Below are 13,860 nucleotides of genomic sequence, written 5' to 3' on the forward strand. Positions count from 1 at the left end.
AAAGTGAATCCCTTCTTAAAAGTCAATTAATTAATTTATTTTTTTCAAATTCTTCTATTATGATACTTAAGTTTGTAATCTTTGATAATCGTCGGGGGACAAAAAAAACTTAAACACGAAAGGTGAAAACACGCATTTTTACAGGGTGGGCACTCTAGTACAGGTTCGCCAACAAGTTTTTAAGGTAGGTTTTGTGCTGATCTACCAAAGAAACCATAAAGATTGTAAGAAACCGGGGTTTTTTTTCGGCGGTGCACTAAATAGGCATTCACCGGTTTTATTCTGTAGCAGGGACATACTTCTTATAACACCGGCGAATTGAATTTTCCAACTTCAAACCGTTGCATTGCGCCTTCCTATATTTAATCATTAAAAAAGATTTTTTTTTCTTCTAAAACGAATAGAAGTAAGTATTTGCATTTTTTTAAATACATATGTTAACTTGGTTATAGTCAAGATTGTGTTCTCGTTTTAACATCCGATTTTTTTGTGCATATGCATTTATGTTATCGCGCTTCTTTTTTTTTTTAAATCGTATTTTCAAGTTACATTCAATTTGGGTTCGTATTACTGTACACAGATTCGAAAAAGTTGTCAAAAAACAAATATATAACAAATAAATGTTATCAAAAGCAAGATAAGTTAATTTTCTACCTAACTGTATATATTTTTAGTGTTTTTATTTAATGTAACATGTTTATTCAGCTCGAAAAAAAACACAGTATTTATTGATGTATTGGAAAATTAAAAATGGCGCTCGACTCTCTCTTTGACACAGTAAGTTTGGGAAAAGGAGTTAAAAATTAAAAAAAGGACTAGACAAAATACTGTTAGAAACTCGCTCAATATATGTTACCGTGACAGGCTGACATATATTCGCTGGGGCTTTTTACGATATAATTGTGTATTAAATTGTTAGGTGAAAGTACAGAATAGTTACGAAAACACCCTTCCCATCTTAAGAATGGGTTTCTAAATATACACGAGTGAGAACCCTCTAGCGAAATATGCATCGGCTCCGATGTTGCACGCAGCAGGGCGTTCGAGGGAGCGTTCATTATTCAGAAAAGGAAAGAAGTTTGGCGTGTTTTTTTTTTTTTAACTTTCATTTTTGTGTGATTATTGTGTTTTCTTTCTTATATATATATATATATATATATATATATATATATAATTTTTTTTTTTTTTTTTTCTTTTTTTGTAAAATTTTACATTAAGTCCCGTCTCACGAAATATATTGGGTATTTTTTTTTTTTAGATTAGGTTCACCTCAACAATTTTATTTTAAATGACAACTTTTGTAGGTTTGCGACTATTCTGACTACGAAAATTGCATTGAAATTTTGCAGATAATTAGTTATCGAGATATAAAAAGTATGCATTGTATTTTTTGGCGGCCATCTTTTTTATGCGCGTGCAATATCAGTCATAGATGAGTAGATATGTTTATGTCGCACGTGCGTAAAAAGGTGGGGTAGGGGCATTTAAAAAAAAAAAAATTTTTTAAGTGTTTATTGGCTAAAAGGTTTCTTCGATTTCTTTTTCTTATGGGAGGATGGAGTATAGTTATAGGAAAATTGGTGCGGGTCCAGATTTTGTGGCGATAAACAGAAACCGGGTTTGTATTACTGTACACATAGATTCGAAAACGTTGTCACAAAAAAAAAAAATATAATAAATAAATGTTATCAAAGGCAAGATAAATTACTTTTCTACTTAACTGGATACTTTTTTTAATATTTTTATTTAATGTAACATGTTTATTCAGCTCGAAAAACAGTTTTTACCGATGAAATGGAAAATTCAAAATGTCGCCCGACACTCTTGAACACAGTAAGTTTGGGAAAACGAGTTAAAAATAATAAAAAAAAACTATACAAAATACTGTTAGAAATTCGTGTTTTTAACAGTATTTTGTATAGTTTTTAAACTTTTTTTTAACTCATTTTCCCAAACTTACTGTGTTCAAGAGAGTCGGGTGCTAGCAGTGTCAGAAGCCGCCATTAAAAATGCGTGATAAGAACTTGAATAATTCAACTTACTATCTTTCAAAGCTTATAACTACTTGAAAAATGTAATTCAAACCCTAATTTTTTTTCAATTAAAGGAGCAAAGACCAAATTTTAAAAAAGATATGCCCCTTCCCCGCTTCCTATTAAAAGCGGTTGAATACCGCATAGGGTGTATTTTTTTTTTTGGCATTCCGGCAGTTGGAAAGGTTGGACACATTAGTGCTTCCAGACCTTAGAGGTCGCAACAGGGCAACCTGTTTCGAGCCTCAGCAGAAGGAAAATCGCCATACTTTACATCATCAACGCTCTGATCCCCCCGTCTGGCATCAATTAAAATGAATGGCGTTCGTCTTGACAAGCTTCTGGATCTGACCTTTACTCCTGATCTGAAAGGGAACACTTACATGAAATCTGTTTCTAAGCTGGAAAAATGGTACGTTCTACTGCTCCAGTAGATATCTCACTGCTGATGCAATTCTCTACCTGTTAAGAGCCAAGCACATCCAAGGATGGATTGGAGTACTGTTGCCACATTTTGGCAAGAGCTGCTAGAAAGACCTTTTCCTGCCTTGACTTCGTAGCCTAGTGGGGCGTGCCCTTTTCTCTTCCCTGCAACCTCTGTCCCACAGAAGAGATGTTGCAAGTCTGTCTCTACTTTATTTTCATGGCAAGTGCTCGTCTGAGCTCCAATCTATTGTTCCCCTTGCCAAACTTTCATGGAAAACATTTGTCTAGCTGAAGCCATTATCAATAATTTTCTCCACTTTTTATTTGTGCCAAAACCTAAACGTACTTTCCATGAACAAAGTTCTTAGAACTGCACGCCTGTGGAACTCTCTTGCGTTTGCTTGCTGTCAGGCTGACTACAGTTTGGTCGTGTTCAAGTCCAATGTAAAAAATTCTTGATGAGCCGTCTCCTTAAGTACCAATTTATTAAATTTCCACTACTAACGATTACTACGATATTGTCCCATTGACTAATGTACACTCATTAACCGTTATCCTCGAGTGGCCCCCGGGCCTTGGTAAGTAGTGGTTCCTATCAAAAAAAAAAAAAAAAAAAAATCGGTTGAACTTGTTAGTTTCTGAATGTCGCCGTAAAAAGTTTTCATAACTTTTTTTTCTTTACGTGTACAAATATTTTTGTAAATTTTTATGACGTGCCCCAGCATATTATAAACACCCCAACTCTTTCAGAATAAACATCCCCAACCTCGAAAGCCATTCTTAACATGGGGTGGTTGGGGTGTTTATACTACGCTGGGACAGGTCGTAAAAATTGACCAATATTCTTTTTAGAAATTAACTTTAGGCTTTAATCTTTCAAAATAATCAGAAACAAAAATTATGATAAATCGGCAGTACTTGTACAGTTTAATGAAGACGTTAAAAAATCAAAATATCGAAAAAGGGTATCCGTTTTGAACTGAAAATCTCAAAAAAAAAAAAAAAAAAAAAAAAAAAAAGGGGTTTGTATTACTGTACACATAGATTCGAAAAAGTTGTCAAAAAACAAATATATAACAAATAAATGTTATCAAAGGCAAGATAAATTACTTTTCTACCAAACTGGATATAATTTTCGTGTTTTTATTCAATGTAACATGTTTTGTTTACCGATGTATTGGAAAATTCAAAATGGCGCCCGACTCTCACTTTAACACGGTAAGTTCGGGAAAAGGTGTTATAAATAATAAACTAGACAAAATACTATTAAAAAAACACCGAATATATGTCAACTTATGTCACGGTAACATATATTGAGCGAATTTCTAACAGTATTTTGTCTAGTTTATTATTTATTACACCTTTTTCCGAACTTACCGTGTTAAAGAGAGAGTCGGCCGCCATTTTGAATTTTCCTATCGGTAAACACTGTATGCTTTTCGAGCTGAATAAACATGTTAAATTGAATAAAAACACGAAAATTATATCCAGTTTGGTAGAAAAGTAATTTATGTTGCCTTTGATAACACTTATTTGTTATATATTTGTTTTTTGACAACTTTTTCGAATCTGTGTACAGTTAATACAAAGCCCCCCAAAAATTTCGGTAAAACTATACAAACACCGTGACAGCGAATTAACCCTAACCCTAAACCCTAACCCTAAACCCTAACCCTAACCCTAAACCCTAAACCTAAACCCTAACCCTAACCCTAACCCTAACACGGTGTTTGTATAATAATACCAAAATTTCACTTAATTTGATCGAGTAGTTTTTTTTTTTTTTTTTTTTTTACAGCGGAAAAACACGTTTTTATGAGAGTGCATTGAAGGCAGACATCTTGGATTTTTTCTTAATTTTTGTTTGGAGTTTAGAAACGCCACGGAGAGATAACTCCATGTAAAGTGCCGACACTCCCTCCCCATCTTTAATACTAGCTTTTCTTCTAAAAATCCAACCTTTTGCTCGATATCATAAATTGTTTTTTCGCGGTAAAACAAAAACTTGATGAAATTAAGTGATTTTTTTTTTCGGAGAACATCACGGATACGTACAATTTAAACTTTTTTCGATATTTACATTTTTTAATGTCTTCATTAAACTGTACAAATACCAAATCGGCTTTCATGTTCCCCCTTATCATTTTTCCGCCATTAATTCATTTTGTAGATGACAGCTTCGCGCAAAACCTTTGTAGGCACCGTGTGACGAAACTTGAAGATAACACGAAAAAAAAAAAAAAAAAAAAAACCCAAAAAACACAAACATTACTATTAAAAAAAAAAAAAACACTTGGGAGGGATTTTGGGATTTTTTTAGATTAGGTCCACCTCCACAATTTCCTTTTAAATGACGACTTTTATAGGTTTTCGACTATGCTGAATACGCTAGTGCAGAGAGTGATCCGCGCTATTTTTTTTTTTTTTTTTTTTTTTTTTTTTTTTTTTTTACAGTGATCACCATCACCACTTATCAAGACCCGGAAACCACTTAGGGATAAGGGTTATTGCAAGTACATTACGTTAGTGTGGAGATTTGATGAAGTGTTTACTTAAGGCTGCGGTTCATTAGGAATTTGTTAACGTTGGACTTGAAGACATCCAAGTTGTAGTCCGCTGGGAAGCAGGCAGATGGAACAGAGTTCCACAGGCGTGCAGTTCTAAGAAAGAAGCTTTGTTCATGGAATCCACATTTTGATTTAGGCACAGATAAAGAGTGGGGGAAATTTTTCACAGTGGATTCAGCTAGACGAGTGTTTTTCGTGAAAGATTGGCGAGGGGGGACCAGAGATTAGAGTTCAGACGAGCACCTGCCATGGAAATACCGATAAAACAAGGATAGGCTCGCAACGTCTCTTCTGTGGGAGAGAGGTTGCAGGGTAGAGAAAAGGGTATCCCCCACTAAACCACGAAGTCTATTTTGTACTCTGTCAAGGCAGGATAGGCTGTTTTTAGCAGCTCCTGCCCAGATATGGCAACAGTATTCCATCCTTGGACGTACTTGGCTTTTATATAAAAGTATTCCAGGTCGGTTTTTAATGTTGGGAAACTCCAGCTCCCCCAAAAAGGGCCATTCTGAATAGGAACAAAAAATAAAAATTATCCCAGTCTATAAGGATTTCTCCTTCACTGATGGAGATCAGAAAAGGTGAATTGTAGTAATAGATCACATACTACGCTTTGGCTTTTATATAAAAGTATTTCCAAGTTTAATTAAAGTTTTTTATTTATTTTATTTATCCAATTGTAAGGTTGAAGTAGAATAGGTACAAAACACCCTCCCCATGTTAAGTATGGCTTTTAAAATAATAACGTTATTATTTACGTCCGGATCACCCTCTCTGCACTAGTACCCTATGCTGATTATGGAAATCGCATTGAAATTTTGCAGAAATAAGTAGTTATCGAGATATAAAAAGTTGTTTATGCATTGTACTCTTTCGCAGCCATCTTCGTTACGTGCGTAGATTTGTTTATGGCACGCGCGTAACAAAGATGGCCGCGAAAGAATACAATGCATAATACAACTTTTTATATCTCGATAACTACTTATTTCTGCAAAATTTCAATGCGATTTCCGCAATCAGCATAGTCGAAAACCTTTAAAAGTCGTCATTTGGAAGAAAATTGTAGAGGTGAACCTAATCTAAAAATTTACCGGGATTGTCCTCAAATTCTTAAAACTTTAAAAACTTGAGCATGCGCAATACGTTACAAAATGCGCGGCCATTTTTTGTGACGTTGAATTAAAAACTTCCTACAAAAGCAGTTTCTATTTTTAAAAGCAAGTTAATATCAGTAACTTGAAACATGCCAAGAAAAAAAAACAAACTTTCTTTTGGTAGTCAGAATGTTTTATACTTAAAAAAAAAATATATAGAAAATTCTTTATCCGTAACTTAGATGCATAACTTATTTCTGTCCCTTAACATGTCCTGTGACCTGATTAAGTTGTGAGGGACGACACCCTTTTTTGGTAAGTTTTAACATTTCTATATTTGTTGGAAAAATAATTGATCAATGTCGGAATTCTTTACAATGAGGTATTTTAAGGTTTTTAGGGTTGATGAAAATGAATATAACATTTAAAGATGACGCAGAAAAATAGTTGTTTTTTTTTTTTTTTTTTTTTTTTCATGATATGAAGAAATTACTTTTTACCAATATTTTTTTTTTTTTTGGCACACTTGAACGAGACCCCCCCCCCCTCCAATTTGAGCAGTTAATATTTTTTTCCGACCTAACCCAGTTTAGGTAGAAAAGTAACTTATCTTGTTTTTGATATTTATTTCTTATATATTTTTTTTTTTTTTTTGACAACTTTTTCGATTCTTTATTATTTCAGCAAGGTTCGAATTAGCAACAATTAAACAAAGTTTTTGGCCTTTTGGCTAGGATCAAAGTGTAGTATGTGATCTAATACTACAATTCACCTTTTCTGATCTCCATCAGTGAAGGAGAAATCCTTATAGACTGGGATAATTTTTATTTTTTTGTTCCTATTCAGAATGGCCCTTTTTGGGGAGCTGGAGTTTCCCAACATTAAAAACCGACCTTATGTCTAACTCTGCCATTGTGGGGAGGCAAGTAAATGGGAAGAATTATAATAAACAAAAAATTGAAATCAACTTTTGCAATTCCCAATAAAAATAGCACCAAATCAAATACATTTGATCTTTTATTACAAAATAGTTAAAGAAGCCAACGCCCTTCCCATTGTTACTCGTAGAAACAGTTTCTAAAATTAGAAAAACGTTTTGTTAATTCTTACTCACTTTTTTTTTTTGTTTTTTTTTTCTTCCCTCGTCCGGTGTGAGCGGAAAATCACCAATATCGGTGATTATATTTATTTTTGGGTTTGTATTACTGTACACATCGATTCGAAAAAGTTGTCAAAAAAACAGAAAACAAAAAAAACGGTGCTAATCGAGGCCGCCGAGATATTAATGTTAATATCTCTTGCTGATCCGCGCTATTTTTTTTAAATCGTATTTCCAAGTTTAATTAAAGTTTTTGGGTTTGTATTACTGTACACATAGATTCGAAAAAGTTGTCAAAAAACAAATATATAACAAATAAGTTATTAAATTTACCAAATTTTCATTACTAATGATTACTATATTGACCAATTTCTACTGTACACTCTTTAACCCTTATCCTTGAGTGGCCTCTGGGCCTTGATAATGTGGTGACGCCTTTGTAAAAAAAAAAAATAAAAAATAAAAAATAAATGTTATCAAAGGCAAGATAAGTTACTTTTCTACCAAACTGGATATATTTTTTGTGTTTTTATTCAATGTAACATGTTTATTCAGCTCGAAAAACATACAGTGTTTACCGATGTATTGGAACATTCAAAATGGCGCCCAACACTCTCTTTAACACGGTAAGTTAAGGAAAAGATGTTATAAATAATAAACTGGATAAAATACTGTTAAAAACTCGCTCAATATATGTTACCGTGACATAAGTTGACATATATTCGGCGGGTTTTTAATAGTATTTTGTATAGTTTTTTATTTATAACACCTTTTTCCAAACTTACCGTGTTAAAGAGGGTGTGACACGCCATCTTGAATTTACGAATACATCGGTAAACACTGTTTTTCGAGCTGAATAAGCATGTTACATTGAATAAAAACACGAAAAATATATCCAGTTTGGTAGAAAATTAACTTATCTTCCCTTTGATAACATTTATTTGTTATATATTTGTTTTTTGACAACTTTTTCGAATCTGTGTACAGTAATACAAACCAAAACTTTTTTGTTTGTTTTAAATTAGAATATTTTATTTATTGATCTTTTATCTTCAATTTGTGATGTATAAAACTTCGCCGAAGTTTTAACTTCGGTGCGTAAATTATTTAAATTTTAAGACATTTCAAAATGGGGGGGGGGGTGAATTTTAAAAAAAAAAATATTTCTATTATTTTTTTAAACAACTTTAATAGTTTATTTTGAAAGTATATCCCATACAGAAAATCAACAACCCACTTTAAAAAGAGAAATTACGATTTTTTAAATATTTTATTCGCAGTTTTGTGTTAGGGGTATCAAAAATTCATCCAAAATTCTGATACACCTAATGCTTCTTCTTCTCTACATTAAAAACCGCCCTTGTGGGGATGCAAGTAAATAGGAAGTAATATGACGTCTGAAAAAGGTTTTTCGACCACCATGAAAGCATTACAATACATTTAAACCCTGAAGAATTTCCGCCATGCGCACTTGTTGTTCTAAGTTAACAACGAGCCACTACTTGTGTTTCAAACTTTAAAAAAAGGGGGGGGGGAGCTCTTTAAAATAGTAAAAACACTAACAGCTTTTTTCATCTTTGGAAGGGAGGTTTCAGGCGTCCCTATTATCCCAAAGAACCAGCTATTTTTCAATAATTATTTTTTGGGAAAAGGAGTTAAAGAATAAATAAAAAAAATATATACAAAATGCTGTTTCAATAATTATTTTAAAAAAATTCTTTATAATCAATTTTTTTTTTTTAAATTAAATTATTTTCTAAAATAGTTTGTTTATATATGTTTACATTTTGTTTTTAAATAAACTTGAGAAATTAATAAAATAAAAAAATATATATTGTTTATATCCATCTCCATTCAAAAGGGTTACTTTTCGAGAGCCTGTTAACCTAAATTGTCCGAATGTCAGAACGAGGCTTGTCTGCGGGACCTACTTATCTAAGCTTCCCCCATGGCTGCCGTACACGAACGCTACCCCACGAGCGAAATATGCATCGGCTCTGCGGGTGAACGTTGTTCGACTGAGGGGGAAGTTATTTTTACAAGGAAAGAATTTTTGCGTGTGTGACTTAGTTTTTCTTTTTAGGTTTTGTATTTTGGCTTGAAATTTGCGCATGATTTTTGTTTATGAAACTCGCTTAATGTTACGTGACATGGGCGTTTTTTTTTTTTTTTTTTTTTTTTTTTTATTTTTAACCCCTCTTCCCAAACTTACCGTGTCAAAGAGTCGGGTGCCATTTTAAATTTTCCAATATATCGGTAAACACTTTTGTGAGCTGAATAAACATGTTACATAGACACTAATTAACCAGATTATGAAAAAAAAAAAAAAAAAAAAATCATTATTTCGACATTTGAAAGAGGTGCTCACTTTTTAGTTACAACGTTCTGGTAAATCAGTCACCCATTTTGTAACCAATAAAAACGGGTAAATTTATACAAACACCGTGACAGCGAATTAACCCTAACCCTAACCCTAACGCTGTCACGGTGTTTGTATAATAATACCTAAACACCGTGACAGCGAATTAGTAAAATCTTTTACGTAGTATTCTGTTACGTTTCGGTGTGCTGAACACGAATCTGAAAACTGGGTTAGGGTACATTTTTTTCTACTAATTCGCTGTCACGGTATTTGTATAAATTTACCAATTATTTTTTATGTCCCTGTTTTTAAATTAGTTTTTTTTTTTAATTATTGTTTGATATTATATAAAAATCATGTTACGCCGAAAGTTTCACATTCTTGCGAGCAAGGAAATTATTAAAATCTTGCATATAAAAAATATGCGAAATTAAAAAAAAAAAAAAAAAAAAAAATTAAAAAAAAATATTTTTGCTATTATAATTTTTTTTGTGTGAAAATATTACATAAACAATGCTTAATTCAATGGTAATATCGGTAGTTCAAAAAATTCATTTTTCTTCGGGTTGTATCGAATTCATTAATACAGATTTTAGGGCCTTTTTCGTAATGTTCCTGTAAATTTTTTTTTTTATTGTTACAAATTACAGCAAAAATAAATTTGGGTTTTATTATTGTACACATAGATTCGAAAAAGTTGTCAAAAAAACAAATATATAACAAATAAATATTATCAAAGGCAAGATAAGTTACTTTTCTACCAAACAGGATACATTTTTTTGTGTTTTTATTCAATGTAACATGTTTATTCAACTCGAAAAACATGCAGTGCTTACCGATGTATTGGAAAATTCAAAATGGCGCCCGACACTCTCTTTAACACGGTAAGTTTGGGAAAAGGTGTTATAAATAATAAACTAGACAAAATACTATTAAAAAAACACCGAATATGTCAACTTATGTCACAGTAACATATAATGAGCGAATTTCTAACAGTATTTTGTCTAGTTTATTATTTATAACCTCTTTCTCTTTAACACGGTAAGTTAAGGAAGTGTCGGGCCCCATTTGGAATTTTCCAATACCTCGGTAAACACTGTATGCTTTTCGAGCTGAATAAACATGTTACATTGAATAAACACACGAAAAATATATCCAGTTAGGTAGAAAAGTAACTTCTCTTGCCTTTGATAACATTTATTTGTTATATATTTGTTTTTTGACAACTTTTTCGAATCTATGTGTACAGTAATACAAACCCATAAATTTTTGCGTTTTTTATTTACTACTGAAAACCATAACGTTAGTAAAGGTATTTTTTGTTTAAACAAAATAATACATTTGCATTAAGATTTAAATAAAATAATTAGTTTATTATAGGCACCGCCAAAACTGGGGGGGCAGGTCAGTACTTTTTGACGGACCGTCTTTTTAAAAATCTACCAAAAATCAGGTAATTATCCGATCAATACAAAATTTTCAGCGATTATTAGAAGAATGAACTTTATAACAGTGTACTTATTTTTCATAAACGATATTTATATATATATATTTTTTTGCTTACAACCTCCCCCCCCCCCCGTTTTGAAGTGGGAACAAATATGCTTAAAATAATCATCTGAAACTGCACAAAACATTGTGTTGTTGTAAGGGACAGAATTATAGATTAAAAAAAAAAAAAAAAATTGTTTGCATACCTTATTTTGACGTCTGAATATCAGAACTTCGATTATGTTTAATTATCTCGCTTTTGAGTTTTGAAGTGTGAAATTCGGTGAATATGTTAAGTAAAATAATTAATTTAAGTTAAGCAAAACAAAAAAAAAAATTTTTTTTAATATTTATACGAAAAAAGCCATTTTAAAATTTTTGATAAATAAATTAACAATTTTTTTTTAGCGAGCCGAATAATGCATGACCATTATTAAACAGGGCATGCTTTGAATAATCGATACAAAAAAAAAAAAATTCGATAAATATTGTGCCCTTTGTGTTTAAAATAGCATCATTTTTTTCGATCTCGTTTGAAAACGTTTGCCGCCTTTCGACTACGGTGGACCAAACGCGCTGAAATAATTTTTTTTTATTCTGCTTTAAATTGCCCCCCCCCCCTCATTTTGGGGAGCCTGGCCCCCACACACATACACATTAAAAACCAAACTCATACAAATGGTCACCCATCTGGTACTGGCCAGCTAGCAGTGTCAGAAATTTTGTGAAAATAGTGAATAATTCCACCCCATCTTTCCAAGCTTATAACTCCTCGAAAAATTTAATTCAAGCCCTCCTTTTTTTTTTTCAATTAAAGGAGCAAGGACCAAGGTTTTATTAAAAAAAAAACAAAAAAAAAACAATGTGTTTTTTTTTTTTAAAAAGTTTTAAACTTCGGACTTTACAGGTAAATTTCTAAAAAAGCGATTTTTTTTTTGTTTTTTTTTGTTTTAAATTTGAATATATTATTTATTGACCTTTTCTCTTCAATTTGTGATATATAAAACTCCCCGACATAATTATTTACTTTTTAATAGACATTTCAAAATGAGAGGCGTGAATTATTCGACCCCCTGTCTTTCCAAGCTTATAACTCCTCGAAAAATGTAATTCAAGCCCTAATTATTTTTTCAATTAAAGGAGCAAGGACCAAGGTTTCATTAAAAAAAAAAAAAAAGACAAAAAAAAGACAAAAAAAAAACAATGTGTTCTTATAAAATAAGGTTTTAAACTTCGGACTTTACAGGTAAATTTCTAAAAAAGCGATTTTTTTTTTTTTTTTTTTTTTTTTAAATTTGAATATATTATTTATTGACCTTTTCTCTTCAATTTGTGATATATAAAACTCCCCGACATAAATTAATTATTTACTTTTTAATAGACATTTCAAAATGGGTGACACTTGGGGGGGGGGCGTGAATTTAAAAAAAAACGTTTGTCTAAAATATTATATTCGGTTTATTGGAAAGAACATAAAATTTCACATTGACCCTGAAAATATCGTAAAAATAGAATCAATAGAAAAATTTTGATAGATTTTTAAAGTTTAAAAATTGAAGAATATTGAGTTCGGAAAATTCATTACTGTTTAAAAAAAAAAAAAAAAAAAAATATTTCTATTACTTTTAAAACAACTGTAAAAGTTTATTTTGGAAGTATAATCCATAAAGAAAATAAATAAGCCACTTTTAACAGAGAAATTCCGAGATTTTTATATTGTATTCGCAGCTTCGTGTTAGGGGTGTCAAAAATTCCTACAAAAATTCTGATACACCTACTGGCCAGCCTCAGCATTGAAATTTTCGTCACTGAAAAATAAGTTTTTTTGGCCTGTTTGGTCTTCCATAGTTTTCTTCTTATAAAACGCAAACATAAACAGAGTCGATCTAGACTCTACATTGACGCAAAATATCTGGTTACCTATATGAATAAGTGGAATTATTTGAAATTCAGGTACTTATATTATAATATTTTTGCATATTCTTTTAGAAAATCATCCTAAATCTTAGAAAATAAATAAATAAATAATTTCAAAACCCCTTTTTTTTTTTTTTTTTAAATATTTAAGTACGTTTTTTGTGCAAGACAAAAAATGTCAATTGTTAACTTTTTGGGAAAATTTAACATTTAAAATTGAATTAAAAATAGTAGAAAAAGTTTTACATTATTCTGTTTTCTATATGATAAAATTCAGGGTTTTATCTTTCTGGGAAAAAAAAGTTACTCAGAAATAATGGATTTTAATAAATGTAATTTAGTTTTAAAAAACAACTTGATTTTGCGGCCATTTTTGGCGGTGCCTAGTTTATTATATTCCGCTATCATTATTTGATAAATACTGAAAATTCCATTAAAATTGGTTAATTTCCTGATTTTTGGTGAATTTTTCAGTAAAGGGAGGGGTCAAAATGTTTATACATTTTGAGCAGCGGCATTCATTTTGCCCGTACCTAACAGAAAAACATATCCTTCTAAACAAAAAATATCCCCCCCCCTCCCTAAAAAGAAAACATAAAATAATCCGAAAAGTCTAAAGTTCAAACCAAAATAAAAAAAAAATTTCTTTCCTTTTCAAAATAATAATCACTCCTTCGAACAAACTGCGTACAACATCGGAGCCGGTGCATATTTCGCTGTAGGGGCTCTCACTCGTGTACGTCCGGCAAAAAATTTTTTTTTTTTTTTTTTTTAATTGAAGTGCCAAAAAAGTAAGTGCCTTTTCGCTAAGGGGGGGGGGTAAGTTTTTTTTTTTTTTTTTTTCAAATATAAATGGGGTTGGATCTGAAAT

At 31.5% G+C, this 13,860-nt stretch overlaps 1 protein-coding gene across 5 annotated transcripts in view; it reads left to right on the forward strand.

Moving 5' to 3' along the window:
• The first annotated feature begins 284 nt into the window (after positions 1 to 284).
• The window catches only part of LOC145287741 (transcription initiation factor TFIID subunit 6-like), a 103,762-nt gene continuing 90,186 nt past the window's right edge, over positions 285 to 13,860 (forward strand). For 3 of the 5 annotated variants that reach the window (XR_013869186.1, XR_013869187.1, XM_080135505.1), the window contains exon 1: positions 5,068 to 6,435. The gene's annotated coding sequence lies outside the window, so the exon portion shown is untranslated. Of the gene's footprint in view, positions 407 to 5,067; positions 6,436 to 13,860 lie in introns of those variants that run through there. The other 2 variants (XR_013869188.1, XM_080135506.1) reach the window with 1 other exon arrangement.

The sequence above is a fragment of the Euprymna scolopes genome, chromosome 11 (assembly GCF_053919585.1).
Source record: "Euprymna scolopes isolate OS-2025 chromosome 11, ASM5391958v1, whole genome shotgun sequence".
Lineage (NCBI taxonomy): Eukaryota > Metazoa > Mollusca > Cephalopoda > Sepiida > Sepiolidae > Euprymna > Euprymna scolopes.